This window comes from Pristiophorus japonicus, chromosome 9 (assembly GCF_044704955.1).
Source record: "Pristiophorus japonicus isolate sPriJap1 chromosome 9, sPriJap1.hap1, whole genome shotgun sequence".
Lineage (NCBI taxonomy): Eukaryota > Metazoa > Chordata > Chondrichthyes > Pristiophoridae > Pristiophorus > Pristiophorus japonicus.
In genome coordinates this window covers 216,147,664-216,155,546 of record NC_091985.1, presented here as the reverse complement: position 1 = coordinate 216,155,546, position 7,883 = coordinate 216,147,664, and positions in this window count along the sequence as shown.

Genomic DNA, 7,883 nt, shown 5'->3' with positions numbered 1-7,883 from the left:
CTCAATGCTCATTGTGGGGTGAGTGTAGCTCTTGACCCCGTGTTTTCTAGTAATTAATCTAAATGGTGGCAGGGCAGCGGGTGGCGCAGGAGGGGCCGTGGAAGCGGTTGCCACCTGCGCATACGTCCTTGCTGGCCCTGCCACCGGCGTGGATGGGGTCGCCATCACGGGGTCCCTTTAAGGGCCACACCCACCCCAAAGTCACAGGCCTTAATGGTCTTTAATGGCCTCGTATGTTAACTGAGCAGAGGAGCCCTTAACGAGGCACCTCTCCCCTCGTTGACAATTGGGGAGAGGCCTTGCTCCCTCTGCTCAGTTGTCTTAATTGTTATTTTTTTAAAAATTTGGAAGGAAAGGGTTCTCAGAGAGAGAGGGGAGAAACAGAGTAGCAGAGAAAGAGAGAGGGGGGTGGGAAGGGGGGGGGGCTGCGAGGGCAGGTCTCCCCTCGCAGCTGTGGGTGGGTGCACTCCCCAGATGGCAAAACACAAAAGTCTTTGGGGTGGTCTTCAGGTGGGGGGAGAAGATGTCTTCACCTGGGGTAGCTGGAGCCACCAGGCACTCCTAACGATCTTTAATTGGGTGATTTAAGAAAAACAACAATCTTCAGCCTGGTAGCTCCAGCTATCCCAGGCTAGGCAAATGTGGGGGGGGGGTGGGGGGGGTTCTCCAATTGTGGGGGGGGCCTAGTTGTAAGCAAGGCCCCCACGCACACTACCACACACACACACACCCCCCGCGATGTTCCGGCCCTCAGTGGTCTTCTTTCCTCCCCCCACCGAAACAACAAAGTCTTTTGGGGAAATGCACCAACACCCACCTGTAGAATTGTAGAGTCTCCCTCCTTCCACACTGGATGTTGTTTGTCTTTCCCCCTCTCTCCAACTCCTTGCAGAATGGTAAAAGATGTTTAATGTTTTCTGCTTCCTCCTCCTCTCCCTCTGGATAGAAGTTGTAGTGAAGCCCCTTCCTTCCTTCTGTTCCTGGGCTGGTCTCAGGGCTCCCCAGGCAGGAGCTCAAGTTGCTAGCTGCTTCTCTCACTGCTCACAGCTCCAACTGTGCAGGACACGCCTCCACAGCTCCACGATTGGTCCTTGTGCATGAAACTCTTTTGAGTTCACCTGTGAAAACATAAAAAACAATAAACGGTGCCACCCGACCTGGGTGACACTCCAGACATTTTCAAGGCCCTTTTTTTCCCCCCTTTTTTTTTTTGGTTTTTTTTTTTGTGTTTTTCTTTTTTTTTTTTTGGTTTTTTTTTTGGGCACTAAAATCACAATTTTCCCCAGTGCCCCCTATAAAAGGGAAGGGGGACACTAAAAGCACCGGCAATTAAAACAAATTAAACTTTAAAACGTAAAATCAAATTAAAATTTGGTTGCCGGGCGTGATGATGCACTCCAGTCCCTCCGGTGCCCACCTCTCGCGAAGGCCGCGAGCGTACCGGTGGACACCGCGTGCTCCATCTCCAAGGACACCCTGGACCGGATGTAAGAGCGGAAGAGAGGCAGGCAGTCAGGTTGAACGACCCCCTCGACCGCCCGCTGCCTGGACCGGCTGATGGCACCCTTGGCCGTGCCCAGGAGCAGTCCTACGAGGAGGCCTTCGGACCTACCCGCTCCCCTCCGCACAGGGTGCCCAAAGATCAGGAGAGTGGGACTGAAGTGCAGCCAGAATTTCAGGAGCAGCCCCTTCAAATAGTGGAACAGGGGCTGCAACCTCGTGCATTCAATAAAAACATGGAACACGGACTCCTCCAGACCGCAGAAATTGCAGGCGGCCTGGGAGTCCGTGAACCGGCTTAAAAATTTATTGCACGGCACTGCTCCGTGCACCACCCTCCAGGCCAAGTCCCCGATGAATAGTGGGAGGACCCCTGCGTAGAGTGCCCTCCATCGGGGACCCCCGCCTCCTCCGGACGGCAAGATGGTACGCCATGGCGTGTCCGGACGGCCGGCGAGGATGGCAAAGTTGAGGGTGTGCAGGAGCAGCCCGTACAGGAAACCCCTCCGCGCGGAACTGAAAGGCACGGAGGGGATTTCCCCGAGGCGGCTCAAGTTGTGAGGCGCCGGCCCCCGAGGGAGGTTCCGGGGTTTGGCGCCGATGAGGAATTCCGTCCGGACGGGGGTCAGTTCGGACGGGATCTCCCCACGTGCTTGAGCCTCCTCGATACACCTAACGGAGTCAGGGCCCAGAGCTGTTTTTAGCGACTCGATGGCATCGGCCGCGCGGCGGACGTTGGCAGAATTTAGGCGCCGCGCCAGCGTGACTGGCGCCATCCAGCCCGCTCCTCCGCCATCGAGCAGGTCCCTGACCCTGGTCACCTCACCAGCCACAGCCCTCTCTTCCGACCGCCACATAAAACCTCGGCCGTGGAGGTACGGATTCCCGAGCAGCGGCTCCTGCAGGACGGCCGCCACTCCAGCCGGCGGAGAGCTGCGCTTGGTGGAGACTTTGTTCCAGACCCTGATGAGTTCCCTGTAAAAGACAGGCAGCTCCCGGAGGGCGGTCCTGGCACCCCCCAAGTTCACAAACAGGAGCTGCGTGTCATAATTGAGGTCGAGCTGCTGGCGGAAGAAATACCTCGCCAGAGCGCACCACCTAGGAGGGGGCTCGACGTAAAGGTATCTCTGCAGGGTCTGAAGACGGAAAGTCGCGAGCTGGGCGCTGACGCACACCAACGACTGACCGCCCTCCTCAAGCGGGAGACTCAAGACCGCGGCAGAGACCCAGTGCTTCCTGTTGTTCCAGAAGAAGTCCACCAGCTTCTTCTGTATCTTGGCGACAAACGCAGGGGGAGGGGTCAAAGTGACCAGCCGGTACCACAGCATTGCGGCCACCAGCTGGTTTATGACTAGCGCTCGACCCCTGTAGGACAGCACTCGGAGCAGTCCTGTCCAGCGCCCTAGGCGAGCGACGACCTTGGCCTCCAGCTCCTGCCAGTTCGCCGGCCAGGCTCCCTCGTCGGGGCTAAGGTAGACTCCCAGATAGAGGAGATGGGTCGTGCTCCAGGCAAAAGGCCTGAGCTCCTCCGGCAGGGAGTCCACCCGCCACTGACCCACCAGGAGTCCGGAACATTTCTCCCAGTTGATCCTGGCGGAGGACGCGGCCGAGTAAATCTCCTGGCACTCACGCATCCTCCGCAGGTCAGCGGGATCCTCTATCGCGAGGAGCACGTCATCGGCGTAAGCCGAGAGGACGACCTCCACGCCCGGCCCTTGCAGAGCCAGTCCCGTCAACCTCGTCCGCAAGAGGCGCAGGAAAGGCTCCACGCAAACGGCGTATAACTGGCCGGACATGGGGCATCCCTGGCGCACCCCTCTCCTAAAGCGAAGGGGCGCCGTCAAGGACCCGTTAACCTTAATCAGACACTCCGCGGCGGCGTACAAAAGTCGGATCCGGGCGACGAAATGCGTCCCGAACCCGAAAGCGCGCAGAGTTCCGAGCAGATAGTCGTGATCCACCCTGTCGAACGCCTTCTCTTGGTCGAGGGATAGGAAGGCGACCGACAGACCAGCCTCCTGGGAACAATGGATGAGGTCCCGGACCAGATGGATGTTGTCGTGGATTGTCCGGCCCGGGACCGTGTATGACTGGTCGGGGTGGATCATGTGGTCCAGCACGGCACCAAGGCGAGCAGACATCGCCCTGGCGAAGATTTTGTAGTCCGTGCTGAGGAGGGAGACCGGGCGCCAGTTCTTAAGGAGGCGGAGATCGCCCTTCTTAGGCAGCAGGACGATGACTGCCCTGCGCCAAGAGAGGGGCATCTCCCCGGTCGCCAGACTTTCCCCCAGGACCCGCGCGTAGTCGCTCCCCAGGACGTCCCAGAACGCCCTGTGGAACTCCACGGTCAGCCCGTCCAGCCCCGGGGATTTTCCCCTCGAGAGCCGGGCGAGGGCACCGGTCAGCTCCGCCAGGCTTAGCGGAGCTTCCAGATTTTCGGCGCCCTCCGGGCCGACCCTCGGCAGGTCCTCCCACAAAACTCTACGCGCTTCCTCGCTGGACGGATCCGGAGAGAACAGAGCCCCGTAATATTCACGGACCCTGTTGTTGACGCCCTCCGGATCCGAGACGAGAGAGCCGTCGTCGGCCAGCAGCGTCAAGAGCTGCTTACGGACACTCTGCCTTTTTTCCAGCGAGTAGAAGAAGGGGGAGCCGCGGTCCAGATCCCGCAGGAACCGGATCCGCGACCTCACGAACGCGCCTCGGGACCCGACGAGCTGCAGGTCCTTCAGCGCGGCCTTCTTCGCTTCGTACACCGTCCGCAGGGCCGGGTCCTGGACGACTTGACCGAGACGGGCTTCCAGGTCGAGCACCTCTTTTTCTAGGCGCCCGACTCTGGCCGCCCGCCTCTTGGTCGACCCCCTCGCGTACTCTTGACAGAAGACGCGGACGTGAGCCTTGCCCACGTCCCACCATAGCCTCAAGGAGGGGAAGCCCCCCTGCTTCCTTCTCCAGTCGGACCAGAATCGACGGAACGAGTCCTGGAACCGCACGTCCTCCAGCAGCCGGTTGTTAAAGTGCCAGTACGCGGACCCCGTCCTCGCGCGGAGCGAAGCGAGCTCCGCCCACACCAGGTGGTGGTCCGAACACGGCACCGGCCGCATGGAGGCCGCCGGGACGCAGGAAACGTACGCCCGAGACACGTAAAGGCGGTCGACTCTGGACCATCCAACTCCAGGCCTCACCCAAGTAAAGGCGCTGGAGTCGGGGTGGAGATTTCGCCAGACGTCCACCAAGTCGAAGGACCCGACCAGGTCCCTCAACTTCTCCATCGCCGTCATGCACTGCGGGGCACCGGAGCGGTCCCTCGCCTCGAGGGTGCAGTTAAAATCCCCCCCGAGGACAATGCAGTCGCCGACGTCGACGGAGCCAAGAAGAGCGGACACCTCTTCAAAGAAGCGCGTTTGCTGCGGGCCGGGATGAGGGGCGTACACGTTCACGAGATGGAGCGGCACGTCCCCCAGGCGAACCGTTACGTGCAGCAAGCGGCCTGGCACGGGCTCCTCGACCCCCAAGATCTCCGGCTGAAAATGCGGGCCCAGCAAGATGGCCACCCCACTAGAAATGGCGGTGAGGTGGCTCATGCGGACCTCTCCTTGCCATTCCAGGAGCCACGTGGCTTCGTCTCCCGGAACGGTGTGGGTTTCTTGCAGGAAGCACACCGCATATTTCCCCTCCCGCAGGAGCGAAAAATTGTCAAATCTACGGCGTGCCCCTCTGCCGCCGTTGATGTTGAGGCTGGCTATGGTTATCTTCATGGCAAAAGCATAGTGCAACCTCTACCTTAACCTATTGTGGGGGAGGGAGCGGAGTCTTTTGTTGAACTCCGCTCCCTCCGCAGCCCAGCGAGGAGTCCCTCGAGCTCGCGCAGCTCAAGGTGCTGCTCCTTTGTCAAGGGCCCGCCCGCGGCCAAGGTTTTAACGGCGGCGCGGACGGACCCCTTGATCAGCTCCGGCTCGGACCATTTTTCCAGGGCCAGTCGGGCTTGGTCGCGGCGACCCCGGCTCTGGGCCAAAAAGTCCCGGAGTTCCTTTGCAGGAACGAGGAGGGCCTCAGCGGCGGCCGCGAGCAGATCCACCGCCTCCCTGGCGGTGGTCTCTAGGTCTTCACCCGCGTCCCCCACCGAGTCCCCGTCCTCCTCCGGGAGGTGGCCGCCAGCAGCCGGCCCATCGACCGCACAAGGTACGGCAAATGAACCGGCCGCTCCAACCGGCCCTGGCACTGCCCCGATCCCACCCCCAGGATCGTCGGCAGAGGAGTCCCCACTGGGCTCTTTTAAAAATGGTGCTGGGTCGGGAAATGACAGCGGAAGGGGTTCCCCCTCCGCCCCAGGAACCGGAGAACAAGGAGAGACCCGGCCATAGGAAATCCCCAGGCCCTCCAAGTGCTCCAGCTCCAAAGTAAGGGGCGAGGGTGGGTGTTCCTCCCCCTCCCCGCTGCCACCCCCCGGCCCAGCATCTACAGTATCATTAAAATCAATTGTTTCATTCTCTGCCGGGTCGAGCAAATCCCGGGGGAAGTTGGGTAATAGCTGGGCGGGCTCAGGTTCGGCCTTTTCGGCCTCGCCCGCCTCAGTCCCCGGGACGCCCGGCCCGGCGGCTACGCATTCCTCCGCGGTCCCCACGCCCCCCACGACAGGCAGATCTTCCACTCCATCCCCGGGAGGCAGAGGCTGGGCAGCCTCAACTGTCTCACCCTCCCCGGGGAAAGACTCCTCGCGCCTGCAGCGCAATTTGGGGGCGCTGGTGGGGGACGCGGGACACGCGGCGGGCACCGCCTCCTCCGCGGAGGGATGTTGTTCCCCCTCCGCCTCATTGGGGCGGTGCCTCTTTTTGTTCCTGGGGGCGCGCGGAGTCAGGGAGACCTCCATGTCTGCCGAGGCCTCCCGCTCCGCCCCCCCCTTTTCCTTTTCTTGCCCGCGCCTGGGCCCCTCTGTGGTGGTATTCAAGGGCCCGGGCACGGGCTCGGGGCACCCCGCGCTCGCCGGTGACTGGGTTGGGCTGAGCGCGGTGGTCAGACTTTCCGGCGCACCGAGGGGACCCGCCTCTAGATGTTTCTCCTTCTTCCGCGCCTTCTTTCCGCTCGGACGCTCTCCCTCCCCCCCGCCGGAGGCCCTGAAAACAAAGGCCTCCGACGATGCCCGCGCACCCATGGCTCCCGGCACGCGGACGCAACTAGGGGGAGGGGTGGCGGCAGCGCCAGCCTTGGCCGCCTTCGGTGGTTTGGCGGCCTTGGAGGCGGGGCAGTTCTTACGAACATGCCCCACCTCCCTGCAGGCATGGCACCGCACGCCGTCCGACGTCCAGAAGACGCGGTAGGCAGTCCCCTCGTGCACCACATTAAAGTGCCCTTCTGTCACGTCCTCCCGCGCCAGCCGGACAAAGAGCTGGCGGCGGAAGGAGAACACGTGGCGCAGGCTGTTCTCCCTGAGGCCGAGCGGTATGGGGTTGATCCCTGACCTTACCTCCCCCAGTTGTTGTAGGTGAGGGAGGAGGAGCTCAGCGGGAACAAAGGGCGGGACGTTCGACACGATGACCCTCTGCGCGGTGTCCTCGAGAGGATCCACCGGCAGGAACGTCCCGCCCACCGTGAGCCCCTTTTCGAGGGCCAGGGACACCGCCCGCTCCGACCCCAGGAAGAAAACAGCCTTCCCAGACATCTTGGAGGCTGCGACAATGGCCGAGGGGCCGACTACCCCAGCCATCGCCCGCACGCACTCCTCAATGCTCATTGTGGGGTGAGTGTAGCTCTTGACCCCGTGTTTTCTAGTAATTAATCTAAATGGTGGCAGGGCAGCGGGTGGCGCAGGAGGGGCCGTGGAAGCGGTTGCCACCTGCGCATACGTCCTTGCTGGCCCTGCCACCGGCGTGGATGGGGTCGCCATCACGGGGTCCCTTTAAGGGCCACACCCACCCCAAAGTCACAGGCCTTAATGGTCTTTAATGGCCTCGTATGTTAACTGAGCAGAGGAGCCCTTAACGAGGCACCTCTCCCCTCGTTGACAATTGGGGAGAGGCCTTGCTCCCTCTGCTCAGTTGTCTTAATTGTTATTTTTTTAAAAATTTGGAAGGAAAGGGTTCTCAGAGAGAGAGGGGAGAAACAGAGTAGCAGAGAAAGAGAGAGGGGGGTGGGAAGGGGGGGGGGCTGCGAGGGCAGGTCTCCCCTCGCAGCTGTGGGTGGGTGCACTCCCCAGATGGCAAAACACAAAAGTCTTTGGGGTGGTCTTCAGGTGGGGGGAGAAGATGTCTTCACCTGGGGTAGCTGGAGCCACCAGGCACTCCTAACGATCTTTAATTGGGTGATTTAAGAAAAACAACAATCTTCAGCCTGGTAGCTCCAGCTATCCCAGGCTAGGCAAATGTGGGGGGGGGGTGGGGGGGGTT